Below are 25,613 nucleotides of genomic sequence, written 5' to 3' on the forward strand. Positions count from 1 at the left end.
ACCTAACCACCTATTAATAAGATACATTATCTTAGCTAACTATTCCCAACTATTGTCGTGTGGAAACCCCAAAGCATCTTCGGATGAACAATACCAGCACACTTGATCTGATAAAAGTTGTTCTTCATTTTGTTGCTGAGAAGTCTTGCAAGTTAATTCTTCGATGCCATCCATATATTTGGCAAAGACAGATGAAGTTTACTCTATAGTTCACCATTAAAAGTGGAGATGCCGGGGATTGAACCCGGGGCCTCATACATGCAAAGCATGCGCTCTACCACTGAGCTACATCCCCAGTCGCCCTTCCAGCCACTGAGACTGTAGACCAGTTCAGATAAGATACATTACCTTGGAAAGCCCAAAGCATCTTCGGATGAACAATACCAACACACTTGATCTGATAAAAGTTGTTCTTCATTTTGTGGCTGGTGAGGTGCTGAGAAGTCATGCAAGTTTATTCTTCGATGCCATCCATATATTTGGCAAAGACAGATGAAGTTCACCATTAAAAGTGGAGATGCCGGGGATTGAACCTGGGGCCTCATACATGCAAAGCATGCGCTCTACCACTGAGCTACATCCCCTGATATGTGCATGGTAGATTCCCGTTTACACAGCTTAACAGTTGACTGGTCAAACAGGTCTGGCTGGTGAAGCGTTGGCTATGAAAACGTAGTAAATATGCAGTTATAATGTTGTGGTCTTAAATGGAAGACAAAATTAGAATTGGAGTTAATAACCACTTGCCAGCCTTGTCTAATGATCCTTATCCATCACATGCAAACTTGGCCATCAGGGGATGTAGCTCAGTGGTAGAGCGCATGCTTTGCATGTATGAGGCCCCGGGTTCAATCCCCGGCATCTCCACTTCCTTTTACCAATAAAGTGAAACTGAGGAGACTTTCGACCATCAAGTGATAATGGAATGATATCGATCTTCATGAACCGTATCCAGAGATGCAGCAGATAGTGAAGCAATACATTACATAACAAGACCAGAGAAGGCTCTGAGTTGAAGCAACTATAGCAGTTATATTCTGCCTTTCTCTCTATTTCAAATGTACTCGCTAGTGAAGCTAACCTATATACTTTACTGTCTTTTCTTTGATGAAGCATGTTGAAACTTAAGAGAAACAAATGAGGACAGACCCGACCCGACCAGCACCACAATAAACATGCCCCACTTCCATCAGCCTGTCCTGTAAACTAGGTGCTCCACTTAGGACTTGACAGAAATGGGGACACACCACCAAGGGGAACGTGCTCTCAAAGTGACCGAATCAGAGCTTCAAAAATAGGTGAGGTGAAGCTGGTGCTCTGTGTCAGGACACTGCAAATTCTAAAATAAATCCACGGACCATTCCGTTTGTTGTGTTGCATCACTAAACTATACCTTGTAACAAACCAAATATATTTATGAATTGTTCCATAAAAGAAGATCTGGGACCATATTTCCTACCTAACTACGATAAATGTTATTGTAAAAAAGAAAATGACAACAACAAAACAAATGTTGAACATCTGCAATAGCTTCCATTTCTAGCATGCTAACTGTTATTTGGGCGTCATTGATAACAACAAAAATGCAAAACTGTTAACATAATTCAGGGTTGTTTTAAAGTTGTGCAGAAAAGTACTGTAGGTATTTATATGTACGAGGTCAAAGTAAATGCTTTGTGCAGCGGCTTTAAAGCTACATAACGTGATATGATGAAGGTGCTTGTGACATCGCACCAAAAGTCTCAATGAAAAAACAATGAAGATGATGTCATTGGTTATAAATCTCAGTGTCATTGACTCAAAGGATCCTGTGCTGTTCATACAGCATGACTCACCTGATGATTCAGTACAGGAGAGCAGAATATTGTATATTGTAATGTATATTTACGTGTAGATTGTTGACTCTAGACAGTTGACTTAGTCAGGTGTGAAGTTCTTAAATTTCAGTCATTTAATGTGTCAGTCGTAGCTGGAGCGCACTTGAATATAAGCCCCACCCACTACATTTCAGAGGAAAGAAAACTTTGTACATGCGGCGGTAGGTCTGTAGTCTGCAGGTGACGGGGTTCAGTCGATGCCATAGGAAGGTCAGCGTTTTCCGTGTATCAGCTTAAAAATGCGAGAGGACAGGACGTAGTCCAGAATCAAGACTGATGATTGATGAAAACAAAGGCGTCGCTGTGGAGGTGGAGCTCTCGAAAAACACTGGATCAGTGCCGGGAATACACATGGGCGACAAATTGTTTGCTCATACAAAGTCATATAGTAGCTGCATCGTTGTTTAAGCAGCAGGGTTCAGAGCGTGTGAAAAAAATGGCGGCTTGTAGTCCAGAAATGATGGTACATTTTGCTTTAAAAGTGACTGCTCCACTGCATAGTTTCATTTTCATTGATTGTTTGACAGAAATTTATGATGGCATCACTGGTCCAAAGATTGATTGCTGGTGCATCCCGTTTTGAAACTTCAGCTGCATTCCACGGTAACATCCAAAGAAAGATCAGAGAGTGAAAAGTCGCTGACGTCCAATTGGCAGTGCACATTTACGATACTTGCCTCTCAAAGAGAAAGCCTGGGATGAACTGTGCCAAACGTTCACCGGCGACACTCTATCACCATCACTTGTCGGCCAGCGACACCCAAATTTCGACGCAAACTTGTTCTCTAATTACAGCAGTCTGCCATGATGTCTCATTAAACCAGTTGGCAAAGGTGCCATTACCGCTGAACCAAATTGAAACTCTGCAGCGAGTAATTGGAGGTCTGTCGGAGTTTAGAGAAGCCTGGCTCTGCAATTACCATCCGGGGGACCGAAACTCAGCGGAGATGTTTGTCGTGGAACACTCACCTCAGAGAACGAATTCCCATGACTCGTCCTCCTCTTGAGAATATCCATTCAAAAGTTAAAGTCCAGGCTGAGTTGACCCGGTCTGTGGTCCACTCCTCCGACGGGTCAGTGCAAAGACAAACACTGACAGAAAGAGAGGACCAGATGGAGGGGAAAGAGGCCGACTGCCCAGTGGGAGGAGAGACCGGAGAGACAAGCTTGCATATCCAAGCAGCCGACTTCCTGACCAATTACTGCTGCTAGACTGGCCTCTCTCCCGTCTTACCAACTGGCCCCTCGCTCTCTCTTCGCTCCCTCCTGACGTGAGAGCTGGAGGACAGCCAGCACTGCGGGCAGAGCGGCAGAAGTGACATCAGGAAATGAGACGAAACTGTGATAGCAAGCCAGATTAAAATGCTATTTTGAACTTCTGTATAGGAACTACACTGTTCACTAAATGGCATCTTCAGTTCCCGTAATACAGTAGAGCAGTTCCCTGAGTCAACAAATGAGGACCTAGTCATCCAGTCATGCCATCACTTTACCCATTAGGGGATAGGAAAATACGAACATTGTTATGTTTGAAATATGTATTTGATGTATATTTTAGTACGGTCATGAGTGCTAGCTTTTGGAGCAAGCTAGCAGCATTGGTCAAAATATGCAGAAGGCTTGGATAAGAGCCCAAAAGTATGACCTGCAAAATTCAGTTTAGCATTGTGTTTCGGGGTCATTGTTCTGCATCCTACCAGCGAAGGAAAGTCCCGCATTTAAGTGCCAGCTGTTGAAGTTCCTGGCTCCTGGAGCAAAGCTTCCTGGGATTGATAAGCACTGCTGCGCGCACGTTTTCACTAGTGCTCGGAACATGGCTCAGAAGAATGACTTGATCTCCGTCTAGTTGGCTGAATGGTGGAGTTTGACCGACACTTCAATCGTCAGGCTATGACCTACTGTAGCGCTGATGTGGGTCAGCGGCTGGCTGCTGTTATTTTAACCTGGGAGAGACACAACCACGGAGTCTTTGAAACACAACACCGCTCCTTGCAGTTTAAAGTGAGACGAAACAAAGATAGACTAAGAGCTGATAACCTGCGGCTGACAATGGTTCTTATCGTGCCTGAGAGACGAAGGGGCGGCAGACGGCTCAGAGTCACGGGGACTTGTGTTGAAATATAAAAAGAGAATTTTGGACAGTTTGCTTTGCATTGTATCTCAACAAGCGCTGATGAATGTGTCTGGCAGTCTGGTGGTGAGGTCAGGGCTGCAGACCTTCTTGTCCAGACCGTTCTCCTAAATCCTCTCATGATTCATCCTTGTTATATCTACCTGAGGAAACCAGTCATTGCTGACTCATGACAAGGTGGAGTCTCCACCCACTTATTTTTGTTTCGTGATGTTGAGAAACTATTACGTTATCACGATTAATTGAAGCGTGAAGCGACAAGAGTTTCAGATGAAGATCTGGCTGCCATCTCCTCCTTCACTCAAGTCATTTGTTGACAGAAACCAAACAGGAAGTGATGGCATTTAGCAGATGAATTTCCACAGGAAGTGTTGTTGACAACCAAGGAACAGTTCACAAGAAAGTGAAACATTTTCTTTTGTATCTTTCTCAGGAAAACCTCTTTTGCCTTTTGCCTACCTGGGTGTCAAAAACATGGCAGCAGATCACCTTTTCTCTGATCATTCTGATGATATGAAAGAGTATTAAACTGAGATGTGAAAGAGAGCGTTGCTAACTGTAGCCATTAGCGCTGCCATTGCTGATAAGTACAGTCTTGATCTTTCGGAGAATTAACCCCTCGCAGCTTGCCTAGCAAAGTCGTGGTGATCAACCCCAGCTTAGGTGTCAGCTTGTGTGTCACATCTCAGTGACCTGAAGTTCGCTGAGATTGACAGATAAAACTTGAAAACATGCAACCGAGACTCTCCTGCTGAAACAGGAATCTGCTCACATATGTTTGCCGTTAAGATAAAAAGCTGAATAGTAAAGCGAGCTCTGCTCCTCCACGTTATTGCTTTGATAAAACGAACGTGCTCAAGAGTACGAGGTGCTGATGTGTGTCACGGCGTTTGCACTCCAGTCGCTGCGTGTGAGTGTGAGAGCGGGCTAAAGAGCCAGGAGTGCGTGTTGGCAGCTTCCCTTTGACCTGCGGAGGCTTATTTCCCCTCATATTCATATCCAGCTAATGCTCCCTCGTTCCCATGCCAGTGAAAACGCTCCGGTCTCTTTAGGGAACCCAAGATGTCACTGCGCACAAAAGGAGCCGTGAAAGCCGTCCAGCTCAAGCAGGGGCTATTATTTACAGTAGCAAAAGAAAAATCGCTTCACTCGCAAACACTGACTCCCCCTCCGAGCCGCCTGTCTCCCCCTAATGCTCCATTCCTCTGCCTTTCTTTCATTTGTCTTTTCTCAGCTTTCACTTTCCTCCAATCACCACCCCCCATCTCTGACTAACTTCGCCCCCCCGCACCCTCCACCAACATCAGAAAGTAAATAGAGGGTTTTGTCACCAGTAAAGCCCAAAATCAGGAGAAAGTCTGAAACCGATTTTCACTGAGCCATTGAGCACAGCCAGCAAAACCCCCTCTGATCTCCAACAGCACAACTCCACTTGTCGAAAACAAATAGAGACTCCACATCCTACTTCCTTTTTCAGTTCCAGTGAGTTTTAAGGGAGAGTGTGTGAGAGGCTGAGCCAAAATGTCCAGATGTGGTTGTGTACGTACAGATTCAAGCCCTGCATCTTCATCTGGAGCTTGGCACTCTTTTCCACCTAGACTTCACACGTGGGAAGGAAACTGGTTTTGTGATGAAAAAAGAAGAATCTCTCTTTAATCACTCAGTGTTAAACAAATAAATAAATAACTGTGGAAAAAATATATTGAAATAGTTGTATTTAGAATTTTGCAGTAAAATATATTGCCCTTTGTACATTCATGTTTTTATTATAGTTATTAATAAAATAAAGTTTATATTGCAGTCATGTTTTTTGTCCCTATTTTTTTTACATGTTCACACACAAAAAGACAAGGAGAAAAGGTTTAATTTCCCCTCTTAATGTTCTCAATTTTTTCTGAAAAAAAGAAATTTGAAGTACTGACTACTGGTATTTTTATGGTCAAGTACAAACACAGATATTCATGGTATTACAGTGCACCAATTAAAATTACCCAAGGCAAAAATTATGCAAATGCAGGCTCATGTTTGCAGCAATGATCATCCAAAATGTTTCAATCTTTAAACAAGTTTCAAGACATATGACTTTAATTTGATCACAGTTTTTGAAAAAGAACAAAAATACATGTGAAGGCGCATTATGAAAATAAAATCCAAATAATGACAAAAAAATGAAGGAAAAAATATGAAAAATGAAATATTTTCTTGGGAGATAATTAAATAATTGGGTACTTGGCCACTTTATTGGAATGATTAATTGAAATTATTTATTTAAACAATGACAATGAACTCAGAGGAATATAAAGGGTGCTTGCATTTAAAAAAAAACAGAAGCAACAGTAGCATCTTTAGTTGTAACATAATACTGTAAATTAATTATTTTATATTGTGAAACATCATTTTATTAAAACTACTAAATGGCAATATGTATAAAATGTTCCCATAACAAAGACAGAAATTCAGGGAAACCAATCGCTCCAGATTCCGCTTTGACCCCCTCCGTGCAGACGAGTGGGTTTGCGCACCAAAACTCACTTCCACATTGCACCTCTGAGGGCTTCAGAAGTGATGACACTGCTGTGTGTAGTAAAGTTCCAGGCTGAAATATGTCCTGAGGCTCTCTAAAGACTTACTGGAACTCACTTTTTTTTGTTCATACAGATGTTAGTGACAGGCCATAACTAGACCCAGATGTGACCCAGAGGAAGATGGGCCCCATAAAACACCCCGGGAACCACAAGTACGCTGACACCGCACCTTGTTTACCAGAGGGACGCAAACAGGAAGATCTTTGTCAGATGTTTTGGAGCAGAGATGTTTCAGACATGCATTATTAGCTGATGTACGGCTGAAGCCCATGTTCCTAACTTACACACCGCAGCTAAGTAAACGTGCCTGGACGGTCTTTGTCTCCACGGTAACCAGAGCTCTCATCTCCCACCCTGCCTTTTCTCTTGTTATCCCTCTTTATCTCCGCCGCGTTTGTTCCCCTCCTGTATTATGTTTCGGCTGAAGTGTGCTGCTAATGTAGGCCATCAGTGACATCAATGACGACGCCCAGCTGCCTCCACCCAGCCTGGACCTAGAGCCCAACCTGACACACACACACACAGACTCACACACGTCCCGATAGAGCCGTAACAGAATTCAGTATCTGGGACGTGTGACAGCAAGCGAGAAAATTATTGAAAATAAATGAACCAAATAAACATATTCATATGCTTTGAAATTGAAATTGAACGAGACACATGAACCAGGTAACTCAACTATTTTTGTCTTAATAATGACAACACTCTATCTATCTATCTATTATCATGTCTGTCTATTAGTATCATATATAGCATCATGCATACAAATGTTAACATTGATCACAATTTCTTTTACATACTTTCACACATAAAATGCCATTTTTCCGTGGATTATTTTGTCAATTGTAAAGCATTAGCCTGCCTCTTACGAAATGAAAAATGACATTAACTAACTTTATAACCTTTCTATCCCTTAGGCCTCAATAATGGCTTGGCGACCCAAAAGTGGCCCGCTGGCCTGGAGTTTGATACGTTCTCAGTGATGCAACTTCAGTACTGCAAGGTTTTGCATCACATTTTTCTTCTGCAATTCCTGCAGCTCTATATTACTTTGGTGGAATATGCAAACTAAATTCTTTGCAGATGGAGACGAGAACTACAGCGTGTTGAGAAAGTGCTGACCCGTGGGATTCTTCCACCCAAGATTCATTTTTACACCGTTGAAACCTGACCGCTTGTTTTCCTGTGGAAAACACAAAAGATATTTTTGTGTGGAACTGAAACCACTTGTTTTGACGGCGTTGTTTATGGGCCGAATGTAAATTCTATATGGCGGAGGAGTGAAGAGGATGGCAGAGGAAGGAGGAGGAGGCGGGGCTCGTATTTTTAGCACAGGTCCCTGCGCACGTATCACCAGGATGTGATTTAGAGGCGGGTGTCTAACTGTGCTCCGAAAGCAGAACTGTGAGCTCTAACACGGCTGTAAAGCTGCGACCACACAGTGATATGCTGTGATACGGCACGTGAGCTAAAACGTGGCGTTCACCAAGAGTAGGTCACTTGATATTTAGACAACATAATCTGAGTGTTTGTCAGCTAGTTAGCTTGTGAGCAAAATGTGAATTAAATCTGAGCTCGTGTCGTGCACTCCAGTGTATGTTGGGTGTCAGGATGAGCCGACTTCCTCAAAAGTTTTCCGATAATCACATCTGTGTTGAGCTAAATCCAATTTCCTCATTCAAACAAATCAAACCGGAACACAAACACACACTCGCATACGGAGGCTATTTATACCCCACTTCCCTTTATTTGTCCATCTCATTGTTCGGGACACATCTGCTGAGGGCCGAGTCACAATGGTCAGTGGATGACCACACAGAGCGACACAAGCCGACATTCTTAAGTCTCAGCGGCTTTTGTTGTGAAAGCGATGACACCACCTGTTGCATGGCCCAACGTACTTCCACACGTAAACACGCCATAAGACAACACGGTTGGACGCCTCATTAGGTGGCAGCTCATTACAACTGTCTCGTGTCACTTTTCATTTGACAGGAAGTGAGTTGGAGCAGCGGCCCCCGGCCCCCCGAGGCGACGGTGGGCGAATTGGAAAACACACCAGAAGCTTCCAAACAAAGCAACTGGAGCAATATTCAATCTAAAAACACTCTCAGTTTTACAATGTCAGTAAATGGAGCGGTGTGGTGCAGAACTGGAGGTGTAGTGGTGAAGAGATTTATTTTCGAACCGCCAACCCTCACACACTTCTCGCTACCGCTTAGAAAAAGTAAGAAAAATTTTGTGGGAAATGCTGTAAATCCTAAATAGATGCCATGTTTCACAATTAACATAGCTAGCTTCATTGTTTTAGGCGCTATTTTGGTGTTTTAAGACTGTTGTGTCCAAAACTTCTCACAATATTTATAACTCTGTTTAGACTAGCCTTACTATTACTGAACCAAGGGCCTTGATCTGCCCTAAGATTATGACCTCTACCATCAAACTAACCCATGCTCACTCTTATGGCGTAATAAATTGATGTTGGGAAGTGGACTTTTGCATCGTATACTGACCCTAAAGGCAGACTTCCACGTTATATGGGAATAAAATGGGATAAAAAAATGTTTTTCCGTGGCGTTCAATTGACACATTGTTACCTGTAGAATGAAAGGATTATCTAACCTCAACCTCCATCTATCTTTTACGTGACGCGCTGCCCACGGCGTCAGGCTATGCTGCAGAAGACGGAACAAGTACGTAAATTGAAAACCTAGCATCAACATCCAACACTGAAGGCTGAGTTCCGCATCAGCATAGGTTGCTCAAGTCCACTTTCCCAACATCAATATACCATGCTATGGGAGTGAGGATTTGGAAGTCTCTATGGATGATGATGTTTGCTGATGACATGGTGATTTATTGTGAAAATAAGGATGAAATAGAACCTTAGTGTGGTGTCTGCCATGTATGGTTGAAGAGTCAGATGAGTCAAAGATGAAGATATAGAGGCTGTTATTGGGAGGGAATGGAAAGGACATGAGGGAGAAGTTTAGAGGCTAAATCGGGGAGGCCAAGTGGTTTGAGTAGAGGAGAAACAGCGTTGGACAAAGAATGTTCGAAAAAGAAAACCAGGAAATAGGAGGCGAGGACGATGAAGTCCAGGGATGTGGTAAGGGAGGACAGGAAAGAAGATTGGTGAGGCAAGGGAGGGTGAACAAGATTAGAGTGGGCGATAATGCTTGATGAGTAATGTCAAAAGAAAATTCATTTGGTTTCACCTGAGAACTGATTTAACTTCACTTCTTCATGAAAATTCAGGTGTCTTTTGACACCCACATCAACGAACACTGCTGTGTGTGAAATATTCTCTATTTGGGCTCCTTAAATGCTTTAATTTTGACGTATTAATGACTGAAAAAATACATTAATTGATGCACCGCATAATACAATGTGTGATATAGAGATGGATAGAAAATTGAAGTCATGGATAGAAGCACAAAATTGTTGCACTTTAGCCAGCAATGTGGTGGTGTGAGAAGGAATGTGTCCACTTAAGGTTGGTCACTCTAGTATGAAGTATTAAAATGTGAATTAATAGATTCATTTTTTTAAACTCCCACGGCTCAAAAACCAAAAATAAAGTACTGATTTCACTCTCCAGATACCCAACTTGAGAAGAAATGGTAGACAAGTCTTCCTAAAATCCCTTTGCCTCTAGAAGACAAACCAAACTGCTGTACATTTCCTGCATAAACAGCTTTGCCCGGAGGCTCCAGACGACAGCCCTGCAGACAAGTGGTGGGATCATAAACCTCAGTTTCCACCACACTGCTGTGCGTTGTTGCTTAGTCTGCAGTGAGTTTCATCATTTGTGTTCTTGAAACACAAGATGTTTTTCTCCGGTTGTGAAAGAAGGTACAGAAATAACATAGATGTTTGTCTAAGAGTCTGGTTTCACTGCTAAAACTATAAACGGTCAATAAGCTGTGTGAGGATATTATGTCATTAAACTGCGGCCGTTTAATTTCTGCGAACAATTGGGAAATTAAGTGTGAAAATCTGCCTGCCAGAGGCAACAGCTGTAAAAACCACCCAAAGCTGGTTGGAGAAGAAAAGTGCCCAACTGCCCGCTCCTAATCCCGAAGCTTATCTGGGCATCCAGTCCGAGCAGGACCCCTGGACGACTCCAGACGGGGGTTTCCCTGCCAAATGCTGCACGACAATTAAACAAAGCCATCATACTGCGACTGGAGGGAGGAGGAAAGTGAGAGGAACAGCTGCTGAGTGGGAGAGCTGGATGGAGAAGGGGGACGCAGAGAGAAAGGAAGGAGGACTCTGGGGCGCTTTCTTTTTTCTGTCAGACATAAATTATCCTCATGTTTTGAGGCTGTTTGGCTATGGACAGACCGCGAACATGAAACCCCCCCCACCACTCTCCAGGGTCACTAGCGCTTTAAAAGTAACAAAATCTGACTTTGATAAAAGTCACTCTGGATTCCGCTTAAACTGATATCGCCACTTTTAGTCATGAGAAATCTTAGAGATGAGAACATTTAACGTTGGATAAGGACTTCAAAAATATGATTATGTTGGGAACAGAAGCAACATATGTTCATCACTTGTACTTTGGAACCAAACTTTAAAGAGGGTTTGATAAAGTACTTTAATGCAGTACTTTAATACAGTTCAGTACCAAGCATGTGTGCCAGCAAAAGAATGGATACTTCTGTTTAAATGTTGTTTTTGTCCAGATGAAGTTCATCAGCTCCAGCTGTGCTACCTCGCATGTAAATTTCAACAAGATGGCTCCCAAAAATCGCTCAGTTATTTTGGGGTAATGTAGATAAAACATGCTCTGAGGCGGGTAAAATGAAGTGGAGGGAACCGTTCTAATCTGCATCGGTTGACGGAGCAAATCTGCTTAAGTAGTGTTTGTTTTGTCTTAAAAGAGGTCCACTCTGTCACTCACCTGCGCACCTTGGTGAGTTTGAGAACAGAAACAGACACGTTTAAAAAAATAATGTAATAAAAAAATAAAAAATGCTTTTCATAAGACATGCATCACATGTTTATTTTATTTATTTATATAGTTTTAGCCTGGAAAACTTTTAATAAAATTAATAGTTATTAGCAATTTCTGAGACTCAGATTTGTATATTTTTACATTATTAATTTAGAATATTTATCATGATTCAATCGATGTGAAGTTGTATGTTGGGTCGGGTATTAGGTTTACATAAAGTAATATTCATTAGATTTACGATAAAATGTTTAAAAAATGCGCTTGACATATGTTTATTTCTATATAATAATTGTAACTAGTCCAAAATGCAAGAAGATTATCCTCATTAACTCCAGAATACTTAGTTTTCTAACATCATCTTTTCTCCCCCTCCCCCCGTTTTTTCGACTGGCCAAACACAGGTGTGTTCGCCTGTGAGTAACAGAAAGATAAGACACTGAACAGGCTGCTTGAGGAATCGATGAAGTTGACCCCAAATTAGCTGCGCCGACCTGAGACCGTGGCTGCGGCAGGTTCCCAGCACCATCTCAGAGCCAAGAGTAAATACAGACACCACTTTGGAATTTATTTCCCACCGCAGCCGCAGCTTAGTTTCCCATTTCACCAACCTGATAAACTTAGCAAGGCATCTGCACGACTGGCACCAAAATGTCACTGGTTGTCATGGGACGTCCCTCGGTTATGGTGGGCCTGTGACCCCTGACCTGGGCCGCCCCACCACTCTCACCCCTCTTTCCTCCCTCTTCGTTCCCTTCGCTCCGCTTTTGAGAACCCACATAGAAGAAACAGTAGCTGTGTTCCGCTGAAATATTGAGGTAAATCCACTGATAGGAATCCAGTTGGTGATATCAACTCATGGGTTACAATCTCCAGGACAGGCGTGTCGCCAGTTACTCCTCCGGATCCATTCCACTGTGTCAGAGGAAAATGCACAGACGCCACTATTTGGATTCCGTTCATTCTATCTGAGTATTTTGGTCGCTTCTTGACCCTGACCTCCGACCCCTGACCTTCAGTTTACACGGACATAACTAGAGGGACAAGTGCAACCTGAGGACTGTGGAGTCAGCCACTGAACAAACATTCTCAACTCAACAGCTTTTTCAACAAACACAAAGGAAATACGCTTTTCATTTTCATTAGATATTCATCTTGTTCTCATGATATCACAATCCAATTTTTCCTCAATATGAAACACATTTTCTGCAGCAAGTCTAGTATTAGTTTGGACTCTCTCAGAGCTCAGTGATCCAGGTGAGACTCAAAGTAGAGAGAAGCCAGTCTGGACCTCGTGACTTTGACCTGTGACCTCAGGCGATCAGATGAAAGTGTAGACCCACTCGTTGCATCCATCCATCACATAATCATTGTTTTGTGTTGCCAACTTTGGTTCTGCTCTCTGAAACGATATCAAACAGAAGAAAAGCTGCAGCGCATATTTCTGGCCAGACGATCCTGCAGCATGTAAACATGCCTGTCACGCACACATACACACTGAGACATGGCACATCACCAACGTCAGCCCTGCGAACGTTGTAATTTCCCCAAAATAAATCTTTGTAGCGCACTCTAACTTGTGTCGCACTTGACAAGCTCGGCTGATATTACGCCTCAGCCGGAGGAATGCACTCGCCAGACTCCAGGACAAACTTTCTCTCACCTGCTCAGCAAGCGTGTCATTAGCAGAAGCATGTTTTTACGGACGAGCTGGAACTAAGTGTCGGTTGGAGGACGGAGACGGCGCAGCGTGGCAAATCACAGGTGTGACGGCTGGAATGTTTTGACATGCAGAGCAAATACTTGTATCCATTTCTTACACGAGGGTTTACTGACAGCACCCCAGCACTCGTCTGAAGGTTTGGCTCGACTTTAGTCAGAAGGAAAAGGCTGGACTAGTCGCAATGGAAACTCATTTTAGCTGCGCTGGTCCGTCCATCCCACTTCACAGTCATACTTCAAAATATCCAGTTACACATCCATCATTCAAGCATCATCAAAACATCTTCCTCCCTTCAATTCCTCCTCCCTCTCTCCCTCCCTTTCTTTCATTGTTCCTTCCTCATCCCTTCCTTCCCTAATACCTTCCCTCCCTCTTTCCTTCTGTCCCTCTGTCCTTCCTTCTTCCTTCCCCCTTCCTTTTCGCCTCCTTCCCTCTGTTCTTTCCTTATCTTCCTTCCTAGCTTCCTCATCCCTTCCGTCATTCCTTTCCTCCTCTCTCTCGCCTTCTTTCCTTTTATCCCCCCCTTTGTAGCTTACTTTCCTTTCCTCATCCCTTCCGTCCTTCCTTTCCTCCTTCCTCCCTTCTATTCCTCCTCCCTCTCTCCCTTCTTTCCTTGTCCTTCCATCCTAGCTTCCTCATCCCTTCTTTCCTTTCTTTGTCATTTCTGTTCTTCCTTTCTTCCTTCCTTCCCTCCCTCCATCCTTCCTTTCCTCATCCCTTCTGTCCATCCTTCTTCCCTTCCTTTCCTTCTCCCTCTCTCCCTTCTTTCCTTTCATCCTTCTTTTCTAGCTTCCCTCACCCCTTCCATTCTTCCTTTCCTCCTTTTTCCCTTCTTTTCCTTCTCCCTCTCTCCCTTCTTTCCTTGTCCTTCCATCCTAGCTTCCTCATCCCGTCCTTCCTTTCTTTGTCCCTTCCGTCCTTCCTTTCCTCATCCCTTCTGTCCATCCTTCTTCCCTTCCTTTCCTCCTCCCTCTCTCCCTTCATTCCTTTCATCCTTCTTTTCTAGCTTTCCTTCCTTCCTTGTCTCACCCCTTCCATTCTTCCTTGCCTCCTCCCTCTCCCTCTTCCATCCGTCCTTTCCATCTCCCTTCCTTTCTCCAATAACTCATTCATCATTCAAGCCACATCAAACCATCTGCCTTCCTTCCATATTTTATGTATTTATTCCTTGATCCATTTTCTCCATTCTTCCTTCCTTCATTCCTTCCTTAATCCCTTTTTCATCCATCCTTCCTTAACTCCTCTTCCTTTCTTCCTCCACTCTAATCCTCCTTCCATCTGACCTTTCCTCCCTCCATCCAATCCCGACCCGTTCATCCACCCATCCTCCAGTTCTGGATCACTTCATGAAACCATTTAATCCTCACCCATCCATCAACCACTGTCGGGTCATCCATTCATCCAACCCTCCATTTACTCGGCCAACTAATGATTCAATCATCCATTTACTCCTCCAGAACTTCATCACCTGACAGAGCCACCCATCCATTCATGAATTCATCATCCCACCCTTTTGTTGAATCTTCTTGTCATCTGCTGCATCATGCATCAGAAAATAGGTCCACAAATCCAGTGTCCCCCTTCATCCCGCCACTTATTCACCAATGAAAAGACTCCACATCCTTCCACCTCACCTCACAGTTAAACTATACACTTATAGCAAAACCTATTGAACAAAGTATGTCAACCTGCGACAGGTCCAGGTAGCTACTGACCACTGCCAACACGTTTTTTCTGGCAGTGGAGCTGTTTATTATGAAATGCTTTTTTGATCGAGGCTCATCCACGAGACCAAAAGCAGCTGCATTTAATTTGGGAAGATTCTGGAGTTTGGGGTTTTAAGAGGAAACCAAAGAATTGGGAGGGAACCCGGGAAGAGGAGGAAAAGTCCAAATGTAGAGCCCAGGGATTTTCTCTCAGGGAGGCGTGACACTTCCACGCACGTCGCACCACAACGAAACCACTCTGCAGCCGAAAAAGAACTCGATCAAAGAGGAACGACACGCAAGTTCACCGGATGAGAGGAAATCCCGAAAACAAACAGCAAATAACAGGAAATGCTTCAAGACATTGTGGAGAACAACATGACAGCGACATCTACACAGCAAACCAAAGCTTTAACCCAGGACAAATCCTGGGCTAAGTGAAGCCATTATGCTGCAGAGATAATGCTTTTACTGTCTGGTGACACAGAATATCTGCGCGCAGGTCTGAGCTTGACTGTCTGCCGCTCTCAGGAAACACCGGCAGGAACTGAGGGGACGACCACCGTCCAAATAAAAGTTCACACTGATCACACACCTGATTAAAGCAGCAAACACATGGTGATATCCATCAACCCTTTTTGTCAGCGCCGACGCACCCTGGCCAAAACAACGCCGAAAATGTCTGAAACTAGAAAACCACTTCAGAGCGCAGACTCCTTTTAGAAACAGAGGGAAACACATGATTCCTGTTGGCACTGAATGGCTAAATGTGGATGATTCTGACCAGGTGTTTCTCCAACTATGATGCCAGGCTGCTCCCTTACTGGTTTGAATGTGTCACTTCACACTTTGAATATCAGCCGCGACCTAGTTTACATCAGAAATCACAAGACAAGTCTGTGAGATTAAATCAATGACAGGAAATAATGTTCAACTTTTCAGGTCTTGTAGGTTTGTCATTCAATCCATCCATCTGTTTATCTGTTCTTTCATCCGTCCATCCAAGAACTAAAGAAAACATCCATGTGCATTCATCTGATACGCCACTCTATCTGATCTTCCATCAAAAGCAGAGGTGGCTAAAGTGCGGCCCGGGGGCCACGTACGGCCCTTTGCCTGTATTTATCTGAGGTGAGGTCAGAAATACTGGTTTTTTTTTAATCATTAATAACCATTTAAATTCTGATTATTACTCATCAGATATTTTGTACGTTTTTATTTTATTTCCCCCCATTTTATGTCTATTTTTTTACTGATGTACTTCCAATGAATAATGCTCACTTTAACAGTATTTATTATTTCTCAAGTTAAATAAAAGATGCTAGAAAATACTGTATATTATACAATATATTGTATAATGTATTATATTATATATGGTCATATTTACTTGTTTTATCCATTGTTCTGTCCCCATTTTTAATGTTTTAATGTATATGAAATAATCACATCATAGAAATAACCCCAAAAACCCAATAAATATTTAAAGAAATGAAATTAATTTAAAGAATGAAACACTGTTTTCACTATGCAATGTGGCCCCTGGATATGTTTAATTGCATTTACGACGACTCAACAAAATTTACAGATACACAGATGCTTCCAGTTTGCATCAGTCTGTGGAAAATCATATTTTTATTTAAATAGTTGCCCTGATTTGCTTTCTTTTAGAAACTGAAAATGAGATTTATGTTTTATGGAATACATTTTGTAAACAAATAATATATATATATTATTATTATTTTTTTTTTTAACTATTTTTGGCTCTTTTAAATTTGTTGCAAAACAAAAACTAAATGAACGAATGCTACACTGACCCATTGTTTTGTCTTTTCTTTTCAATCCATTTGTCAGCTCCTCCTCAAAAAGTGATCCCTGCAACTAACCAGTAGCAAAGAAAACTGTGGTTTCATCCTGCTCCTCTCCTCCATGGCTGCCATCCCTATTGTCATCTCCTTCACGCCTCAGCTCCTACAAGTGACCTCTCGGCAGGGTCGGCTTCCAGCAGCAGGTGAAAGATCGTGACCTCCGGCACAAAGACCTGCTGCCCTCCTCATCTCTGCAGCCTCCAGCACGGATTTGGAAAACAAGGACGGATCGAATCTCTCAACAAGTTGATCTGTAAGAGGATTTAAGAAACACAGAGGAAATAAGGAATTGTGATGACTGAAAGTCAGTCTAGAATTTAAGCTGCTTGAGCAGAGCCTGTTTAATTTGTTGGAACCGAGTGAAAAGTATTTCCAACATTCATGTTATTCCGTAAGACTTAATTTACCCACCGCAGCAGTAAATACACCGTCATGAAGCCAGAACACGGCGACAGCTCGACTATAGAGAACTCAGCCGTAAACGCTGGACCACAATGGCTTTACGAGCCGAGCGGAAGACAGTAAATCAGCGTACACCCTTCTACTGACAGTAGAGGAGGCGAGTCGGTTTGATGTGAGGCGGTTTACTGTTACAGGGCGTCGCACCGCCGAGGAGGCGGGTGTGGTGGGAAGGTGCTGAGGTCATGTGATCTCAAGTTACTTTCACATGAGATATCAAATTGGGTGGAAAACCTGCTGTGTGGTGAGAAATGTTATCACACCGAAACAACTGAGTCAACATTTAGTCACGTTGTCTGGCGTCCGTGCAGCGATAAAGTGGGCGCCGTGAGCTCAAAATCATAACAGTGACACTTTTCCTATGCCATTGTTCCTGCTTTTTTCTTCCTCCATCACGTCTCATCTTTGGTGGAGTTTTTAATTTTGTGGTCTCTCTCTTAATTCTTATTTGAATTTTGTATTGAGTCAGCCTAACACTCTTCCGTCGGCTATTTAAAACGTCCTTCATTTTCATTTGACTCAGTTTGCTAAGCTGAGTTCTGACCTGCCGTGGTTCGTCTCAGACTAGGCCCATTTATTCTCAACATTTCGTACGGACCTCGGTCCGGACGTAGCCTTCTGCCTGTACTCTGCGATCATTTTGTTTGTATTTCTGCATGTTTCCACAAAGCTTATGGATGCGGACCAAACGGAGCAATACCACTGGAAACCATGAGGGGCAGTGTTGCTGACACAAAGAACACATAACAATAACGGAAATTCTCCATCCTCCAGTGGCGATATATTTAACTGCCTCACTGACTGCCTCCGACAATGCTGCCTCAGGTTTCTCTTTTGTGGAGGTAGAGGCACATCATCAATACTTCTTCCACGGACGTTTGTTTTGTTTGTTTGTTGTTGTCCTAACTTGTGTTTCAGTAACAGTGTATACTTCTAAATTATAGAACTTACTTTTTGCTCCTTGCAAAACAAGCCCTGAAGTCATATCTGTTTTTGTGACGAAATACTGGATTGAAGACGCACATCCAAGCTCACGGGGAATGCTATCACCTCAGGTAGCAAGATGACGGTTACTTCAAAAATCTCTTCTTCTGAATTATGTAACTTTTTTAAAATGTCGAGGTGCAAATTTTCTGGCGTCGCTCCCTTGTCAGCGAGGAATCCACAGCTGATACTGACGCTGAACCGAAGTTACCTTTGGGTCTGGCAGCGAGGCGGGAAATGATTTAGTGTGAAAATGATGAACTTCCATCTGCTGCGTTGTCATTCTCTTCCTGAAGCGTCAGATGGTGCCTGGGTTTGTAAGCCGACACGCCGTGGTTATGTAAGGAGCGGTGGTCATTGTCAGTGTCAGAGTTTATCTGTCATCTATGTGAAGAGCAAAAAAACCAACATGTTTGCACACAAAGAGTCGATTCCATGTCTCCTTGTTACGAAACCCGCGTCCATCAGTCACTCCATTATGTTCGAGCTGAATTGAAACGTCAGTCAGGCTTTAACCACAGGGGTCAAACGACGTACATGAAAGGTCAGTTTAATAAGGAAACTTTATGTAATATGTATCACATTTTTCCCCGTCTGACCTCCGACCTAATAATGGACATTGTGCTACTGAAGAATAGAACGTATTATATAGTACAATACATCTAAAACACCATTATAAAAGAAAGGAAAACATTCTCAAACATCAATAACCAGTGGTTCGTGCTGCAGCAAGAAGGTTGTGGGTTTAATTCCATCTTGAGGTTGTTTATTAGAGTTGGCCTTGGTCATCATTTTTGCTTCTTTTGGGCCCTAGAAATTAACCTAGTGTGTTAGATTTGGCCCCCCAGCCTTGGGTTTGACTCATAAAGGCCTGAATCTAGCGTGTTCTCATTGTGTGTGTGTGAGTGAAAAACAGAAGCTGTAGGATCATCATGCCTCTCTAGTCTCTGAGAGCCTTGCTCAAGGATCAAACAGTAACACGAGGAGAATTCTCTGAAGCTGGAGGGTCTTGTACGGGCAGCAGCTGAGGTCACTGGGGTTCCTGTTTGGCCCCAGGTGACACTTGGTGCGAGGTGGTTATTTTCCACTTATGCCAATTTATTTTTCCAGTGGAGACCTTTAAAACATGACATTCCCTTCAGGAGATACTGTGTTCTTACCTCCCGCAAAGTGAGTAAACTATGAGAGTTAAAGAATATTGTATTTTTTGCAACACTTTATGGAAATATAACATCTAATAAAAAGGAATTCAGTGTATTTTATTCTGTAGAAAAATATGTCTTATCCCAGCACTTACCAAGTATTTTCTTAATATTCCAGTCTGTAAAAGTTAAAACTTTGTTAAACGTCTAAATAAATCAAGTATACAGTGAATTGCACCTTTCTTGGCAGCTTTATTCACACATTTTCACGATTTGATCTGACTCTCATGATTTTACAGCGCCGCAGGGCATCGAGTGTTTTCCAAACAATATCACCTTTCTCAAAGTAGATGACTTCATTGTCAACTGAAACCGCTAAATCCCGAAAACGGCGAGGCTTTCCCCTCAGGTGCTGCAGCCGAGCAGGCGAACAATGCAGAAACTCCAGCGTGTCGTGTTCACAAAAGGAACTTATTGTCGACAGCTAACAGTTTTACTGGGATGCATGTGCTAACTGGTCCGGCTATTTACCGTGGAATTCCCATCGTCCAAATAGTTTGAGTCAATCCTGGACGTGAACTCTACTTCCAAGGTGAAAACAATTACCACGGAGCAAAACCCTTGTAAAAATAACCCACAGCATGAGCTTGTGCGCTTTTATTTATTTGTTATAAACCACAAACATTTGTTGCATTTCACATAATCCAACAGTGAAATATTGCGGCTTCTGTTTTAAACATGCTGTTTTATGTTGTGGGATTGTATGAAGAAATGCTGTTTACTAGTTTTGCTTGACCTTATTTATTTTATTGTTGTTCTGTGGTTGTTTTATTGCGCCAGTCATTCTCCATTCCCCAAGCCTCAGAGGACTTTGTACACTTCGGAGGATGAGGGTTACATTAGGTAACTGCCAGCGAGTTGCTTGTTGAAAATCCTCAAACACCAGTGTCACTTACCAGAAAAACACCTTCTGCTTTTCATGATCGTGTGTTTACTTGTGTCGTTTCAAAAACAGGAAGTGATGGTGGTGAAAAAAAAGCAGTTTATTTCAAGGCTCAAAATGACTTCCCGGCCAACAGATAAGGTCTCCTTCCTGTGTTAATGATGTTTGTGTTCCTCATCGTTCAACTTTTACTCTGCGGTTTCTGATTCATTTTGGTTAGATCACTGTGAGAATCTAAAAAATATGAGTTACGATCATTGTTTTGATTGATACTAGATTACTATTTTAAACATATTTTTTTTGACTCAATAGTTAACTTGACTTTTAGTCATTTAAGTGGTTTTATCAATGAGCATATTTGGATGAACACAATAATATTTTCATGTTTTTTCTTCCTTTTATTTGACATTTAAACAACACATTTCTCCAACTGTTTTACCCCCAGTTTTCTTCTCTTGTGAGACCACATTTACAGTACTACAAGGGCACTTGACAACTGCAATATAATAGGTTCAAAAACACACGTGCAACAAATGCAGCAGTGTTGATATGGGGGGACGTGCGCAACTTCAAAGATGGAACAATCGCGGCTCTTACTTAGCGTCACTCCCTGATGGATAGTGTCTGTGGTTTATGATGTCAAAGGGCAATATGACAGATGAGAAGCTAAAAATAGGCCTCTTTGAAGTGACACTCCCGAAAACCAGGGCGAAACTGAAATAGATGAGCGCAGCCATAAAGCCATCACCTCATTAGATTCAGACATCACCGTTGGACAATATAAGTCAATGTTTACTCGTACTTCTAGAGTTCTGTTGTCTGCCCATCTCTCGAACAAGAGCACACGCCCACACTTATCTTCTCTATCGACAGTGAACTGCTCGCAGCTCCCGAGTTCACATGAGAGTGTGAGAGACTCTTGTGACATCAGAGGCTAAAGAAGAAGAGCTGTCGAGAGTTTAGTGGGATCAATGGATGGTAGCGCATGAACTCATAAGACAAGCAGGAAATGCCGGCGAGGGTGTGTAATGCCATCCCCGATCTCTGCCCGTGCGGCACCCAAATGTATATGCTAATGTTGGGGGGCTACAGAGGAGCCATTATGTGAGGGGTCAGAGCTGGGGAGCAACCATCAGAGGGGGATGTGTGAACGTTTGTGGCTCATTTTTACAGATCATTTCTCTGCACATAAAAAAGTTTGTTTCATTCGTATTGTAAATTAGTGTTGTAGTCAAGACCACACCAACCGAGACCAAGACATTATCCAGACTGGAGAGTGCCAAGACCGAGACAAGACCAAGGTATTTGGAGGTCCAGACCAAGACAATGTACTCATATTATCATATTAATGACATGCATTGTGTGATCAGGTGCTATGCAGGACATGTTTATTCATTTATTTTTTAAATGTACTATTTCAATATTAATGCCACATAGAGTCAATTTTACTTCCATGACTGTTGTTAGGTATTCAATTTTGGACAGCTAGGATTTAATATCTGCATTAGTGTAACGTGTGCAGAAATACACAATTCACATTTGACCCAAAACAGTTTTTATAAAACAGTATTATAATTTAAACACAAAAACCAGAGCAGTGGTACCTCGGTTTTCGAACGTCCTGGAATTTGGAGTTCGAACAAAAATTTCGAGATTTTTTTGCTTCGGATTTTGAAAATCCAGAACTCGAAGCCAGAAAAACCTAACGTGTGCAGACCGATCAGCTGACCCACAACGTGCTTTGTTATTGTGTATAACGCAGCCTCTGTATGCAGACGTGTCCCGTTAGCTACATTTACTGACTGTTTTTTCTTCATATTGAGGTGTAAAACCTTTCACTGGACCGTGGTAGAGTGTCACAGGGGAGGTGCTCGCTTTCCACACCTCCACTCCAGGGTTTGATGTCCTGTTGTGGGCTGGAGCTGGGACAGGGATGAGGCGAGTCTGGGACAGAGCGTGACTTGGTTTATGACTTTGTCACAGCCAAACTGCACAGAAGCGCACATTCAGAGCTGGACACGCACCGGGCACCTCTTCACTTCTGGAGAGACGTCACTCACTCGGCAACCCCTCCCACATGCAGCGGCCACACACATAGAGGAACAGCCACCTGCAGCAGACACTCTACATTCACTCCTACAAAAGACTATTTTAAGGCTTGGAACGCATTATTTCTTTCTCCATTCATTGTAATGGGAAAAATCGATTCAGATTTCGAACAATTCGCTTCTCGAACGGCCGTCTGGAACGGATTGTGGTAGAGAACCAAGGTACAACTGTATTGTGTTCGAGACCAAGACCGTTGAAGGGGGTTGTGGTCAGACCAAGACCTGAATACTGAGTACCAGTCAATATAAGTCATATGGACACACGCTTTCACATATACTGTAACAGAAAACTGCAGTCTTTTTTTCAAAATAACTCAAGACCTGAGTAGTTTGATTTGTATTCAGTTTGGTCTGTTCGAAAACGGAAAGTCATCCATCCACCATCGGTACAATACCTGGACTCTTTCTACATTGAGTGATTTGCACCACATTCACAAGAAATGATGTCAAATTTATAGAGTCGCACAAGTTCACCCTGGGTGGAACACAAACTGCTATCTAGTCAGTGCAGGAGGAAACTACTGTGTGTCTGTCATCACCACCATCAATGTCCAGAGGAAACCTGAACGATTCATGGTGCTATTCTCATGTATTCACACGGTGAGGAAGCTCTAGATAAACCCTGTCATGAAGCTTGAAGCTCGACTCAGTGGCTGCTCGAGGACCGGGAGCTCGATCTGATATCCAGCAGCAATGTGGGACTTATCTTCCACTGACATCAACTGAAAGCACAGAACATGATGAGAGACGCTCGACACAATAACAGAGATACTAACAGCTAAGAGCCGGAGTGACTCTTCAAGTATTATGACTTATATCAACACACTGGCACATGCTGGTACAAAGGCCTGAGAGTGTTCAGTGGGCTCTCCAGGTACTCCAGTTTGCTTTCTTCAGCATGACCACTAAAACATTTAATTTAAAATATAGTAGCATATTAGCCACAGCTAGCATGGAACCTACTACATCATGATCCACTACTCCCTGTTGATTTTTAGTGGGTTATTTTTCCTGCAGTGTTTGTTTTCTTTTATGTGAACGTTTCACCTTAGCATTGGCTAACGCCATTTGTTGTTTTTGGGTCGCCTGGCACCGTCTGTTTAGCAGCCTCATATTGCATGACTTGTTTTGAACCTCCTCAACTTCTGTTTTCTGTGATACTTTGTGGACTATAGCTCTCTTTTTTATGTACTTTGAATTTCTTAAAACATTGTTGCTCTGCGGTCCAAACCAGCACCACATTCCATCAGACAAGAAGCTTGTGGTTAGCTTGCAAAAACTAGCTTAGAAAACACATGGATGACATGTGGATATGGATAACACTACACATTAAATGAGTCACATGAAAGATAAAATAAATGTGTTTTAGCTCAATGCTAGCTGAACTAGATCAGGAGGAGCTTGTTAAATAAGAACAAATGCTATTTTAGTTGGTAGTTAAAGTTAGCACAAAATAAAACAAACATTTAAAGGTAATTTTTATGGAAACATTTTTAAATATATGCATTTACATTTTTGAAAAATAAAAATGGATCAGTGGTTTAAAGTTTCTTGGAGGTTTGTAACATGGCATGCATTTATCAGCTGCACACCTGACCTTCATTGGAGAACAGTTTCTTCTCAGGATCACAGGTTTAGATGTTGGGTTTAGCCATTGAATCTTCTCCAGTTCAGTTACATCACTGTATCAAGTCGACCCGGCTTCATGATGTCATTCACATCCGGTGGTGGTTCAGGCACGATAGAACACCTTCAGGTTGGAAACATTTGTTCCCTCCATTTCCGAGAAACGTGCAAACTAGAACTCCGAGGTTTGACCTTGTCGACCTTGAACTCATCATTTCTCAGCTCCTCTGAAACTCGAACCCTGGTTACCTACAGTTCTGACCCCTCCTCCACCCATCTACCGTTATCATTCATCATCCCCTGGTTCCTCGGCTCATTCACTGAACCCCGTCATTCAAGACCCCCCAGTAGATTCTGGAGGGACGGTGGCAGCTGGGGGAGGGATCACTGCGGGAACCCAACCTGCTTTTTCCATCAGCGGCAGCTCGACGATGAGAACGTGAACCAGAGAATTAAGAAAACATGTCCATCAGCTGAACATTCTCGAAGGTTCTTCAGTCTGAGCTTCACACGTGAGCTTCATCCATCACTCTTCCGTCTTTAAAGATAGCGGACGGAGGAAATTGGGCTGCTGTGCTAAAGTTAGACAAGCAATTAGCTCGCACGCTAATGAGCCGAGAGAAGGGCACATTTCCCTGGGGGGCACTACCCCCCGTCCCCTCCCACCCAACCAAGGTCTGAGAGCCAGCAGTTGGAAATGAGAAAAGGCTGTTTCCACTCTGAATCAGTGGGCACAGAAGTTTGGCTGAGTTTATCAATGGATGGATGAACAACAGTTTTCATGAACTAACAACCGCATATTGATCCTTGTGACTGGATGAATAGATGAATGAGTGATTTGCTTTTGGAATGAGTGCCTTCTTTAAACAGGGTATTGAGTTAGATTTGTGAATGAATGAATTGTTTTTGTAAGGATAGTTTAATGACGGATGAATGGGTGATTGAACAGGTTGTTGAATCCCTCGATGAATGGATGAAGAATGGATGGATGGATCTTTTAGTCTATTATCAGTTATTGACTGTGTGAATGGGTGACATATGAACGACTGAATGGATTAATAGATGGCTCTCTCTCTATCAGGTGGATGACTCTATAGGTCTAATAAGGTGTATGTATGGATGAATGGATGATTGACAGGCCAATTGAGGTATGATCTGTTGGATCAATCGACGGATCATTGAATGGTCTCATGAATCGATTATATGCGACTGAATGGACTGATGGATGAATGGATCGATTGAGCAAGTAATGGATTATTGGCAGGGTGAATCATTTGTTCATGGATCCACAAATGTTGGGATGAATGGATGAGTTACTGGTTTGCTTTATTTGCATTTTTAGAAGGGTGAATGGGTGATTTATGTTGCAACCGATTCAGGGAAAATAAGTTTTGATTTCACAGTAGCTAGATGCGTGAGTAGATGTCTGAATCTTTGGATGGTTGGACTGATGCTTAGGCTGTAGCTACGAACGTCGCGATTGAGTCCATCAGCCGCCAAGTCA

At 42.7% G+C, this 25,613-nt stretch overlaps 1 protein-coding gene, 1 long non-coding RNA gene and 3 other non-coding genes across 5 annotated transcripts in view; 2 read left to right on the forward strand and 3 right to left on the reverse strand.

The window, feature by feature from the left end:
- LOC128768084 (pleckstrin homology domain-containing family G member 1) overlaps positions 1-3,017 on the reverse strand; it is a 39,187-nt gene extending 36,170 nt beyond the window's left edge. Inside the window, exon 1 of the mRNA XM_053880673.1 lies at positions 2,847-3,017. The gene's annotated coding sequence lies outside the window, so the exon portion shown is untranslated. The remainder of the gene's footprint in view (positions 1-2,846) is intronic.
- Positions 1-18,560, forward strand: part of LOC128768085 (uncharacterized) — a 57,003-nt gene extending 38,443 nt beyond the window's left edge. Inside the window, exon 4 of the long non-coding RNA XR_008416224.1 lies at positions 16,834-18,560. This is a non-coding gene — a long non-coding RNA (uncharacterized LOC128768085). The remainder of the gene's footprint in view (positions 1-16,833) is intronic.
- Positions 224-295, reverse strand: trnaa-ugc (transfer RNA alanine (anticodon UGC)). Its single transcript has one exon. It is a non-coding gene; the product is annotated as a tRNA-Ala (tRNA).
- trnaa-ugc (transfer RNA alanine (anticodon UGC)) lies at positions 513-584 on the reverse strand. Its single transcript has one exon. It is a non-coding gene; the product is annotated as a tRNA-Ala (tRNA).
- trnaa-ugc (transfer RNA alanine (anticodon UGC)) lies at positions 796-867 on the forward strand. The gene has a single exon. It is a non-coding gene; the product is annotated as a tRNA-Ala (tRNA).
- Positions 18,561-25,613: the final 7,053 nt, after the last annotated feature.

This window comes from Synchiropus splendidus, chromosome 12 (assembly GCF_027744825.2).
Source record: "Synchiropus splendidus isolate RoL2022-P1 chromosome 12, RoL_Sspl_1.0, whole genome shotgun sequence".
Lineage (NCBI taxonomy): Eukaryota > Metazoa > Chordata > Actinopteri > Syngnathiformes > Callionymidae > Synchiropus > Synchiropus splendidus.